The sequence below is a fragment of the Sturnira hondurensis genome, unplaced genomic scaffold (assembly GCF_014824575.4).
Source record: "Sturnira hondurensis isolate 20B ecotype Veracruz unplaced genomic scaffold, ASM1482457v3 Scaffold0001872, whole genome shotgun sequence".
NCBI lineage: Eukaryota > Metazoa > Chordata > Mammalia > Chiroptera > Phyllostomidae > Sturnira > Sturnira hondurensis.
This window is the reverse complement of record NW_028074503.1, coordinates 17,514,117-17,515,848: the sequence shown is the minus strand read 5'-3', so window position 1 is coordinate 17,515,848 and position 1,732 is coordinate 17,514,117. Positions and strand designations below refer to the sequence as shown.

General features: G+C 41.1%; 1 pseudogene; it reads right to left on the bottom strand.

Moving 5' to 3' along the window:
- Positions 1 to 337: 337 nt before the first annotated feature.
- Positions 338 to 1,396, bottom strand: LOC118980140 (peptidyl-prolyl cis-trans isomerase A-like; annotated as a pseudogene).
- Positions 1,397 to 1,732: the final 336 nt, after the last annotated feature.

Here is a 1,732-nt window from a genome sequence, read left to right as displayed (position 1 = left end):
CTTAAGAGGGCTTGTAATATTCTTCAGAGTATTCCTTGTACTTAAGCAATAGGGTTTCTAAGAATATTCGAATTATCCCACAGTAGCCTCACTGGGGTCCAAAGTAGAGAAGCAGCAATCTTCAAGAGAGTAGCATTGAATGGGTTGTATTTGATGGAGTGAATTATGATTTGGTCCAGAGAAGTTCTGCCAATAGTCTAAGTAAATGGCTAGAATGGACTAAAAAGTACAATGAAAGGACAGATTTTTGTGTTTAGTTTTTATTTTATAATTATAAACTTCACTCTGTAATCCAGCTGGACGTGAAAGAGTGTAGGAAAATATGGAACCCAATGAACTACAGAGAGAGTACAAAGTCTAGGGAAAGCAGATGAAGATGAAGGGGCGCCTTTCTGAGCTGCAGAAGGAATGCTCTGGTGACTAAGATAAAGCACAAGTCCCATTTGTGAGAGTTGCCCCCCGTCAGAATGGTGTTCTTCTCGCTGGTCTTGCCGTTCCCGGACCCATGGCATTCCATGGCTGTTACAACATCCATGCCATCTTTCACCTGGCCCAAGACCACAGGCTTGCCATCCAGCCACTGAGTCTTGGCAGTGCAAGGGAAAAACTGGGAACCATTGTGTTGGGTCCAGCATTTGCCATGGACAAGATGCCAGGACCTGTGTGCTCCAGGATGAAATTCTCATGAAATTTCTCCCTGTAGATGGACATGCTGCCTGTGCCATTGTGGCATGTGAAGTCACCACCCTGGCACATAAATCCTGGAATAATTCTGTGAAAGCCGGAATCTTTATGAGCAAATCCTTTCCCCTCAGTGCTCAGAGCATGAAAGTTTTCTGCTGTCTTTGGAACTTTGTCTGCAAAGAGCTGGAAGGAGACATAGCCCAAGGGCTCACCATCAGCAGCGATGTCGAAGAACATGGTGGAGTTGACCACACAGTGTTGCAAGGAAGCTCCAGCAGCCCAATGGAGAAGCTCATTTTTAAAAGAACCAAGGCCTCCAGCCTAGCTCTTAGCTGACAGCCAACACCAACTTTCCAGGCAAGCAGGTGAACCATTTGGAAATGAATACATCAGCCTCTTTCAAACAGCCCACCTGATGCCATGCAGAGCACAGATGACCCATCCCACTGAATTCTGCCCAAATTGCAGATTCAAAAACAAAACAATGTATTGGCATCATATTTAGCCATTTAGTTTGTCATATAACAATAAGTAACCGACACAGTTTTACGAGGTAGAGGATACCTATTCCACCATCTCTTGGATTATAAGCAGACAGAACGAGAAAAATCATAAAAATGGACTGATTTTCTATACATGATACAAAAATGCAATTCTGGAAGAGAAAAAAGCAGGCATTGATATCCATGCAGATCACGTGATACTTACCCATGGATACAGTAGGTATAAGATGATTCAGAATTTCATAATATTAATTATAGATAAAAGCCATTACTATGACAAAATTGAACTACGACATGAAGTTGTTCTCATATATTTCTGAATATCTGAGTACCTATAGGCAATAGATTCTTTCAATATTGGATGCAGCTGAATACAAAAATCACTGAGAACACATAGTTCTTACCAAAATAAAGGAAAAATGAATTTCCAAAAGAAAACGTATTATAAGCAATTCTGCCATCAAAAAGCCTTTGGTTGTAGGTGGAGGAGATCACTCTTATCTTGAAGAATACCATTTCTTTAGACAGATAATAAAAATGGTCTA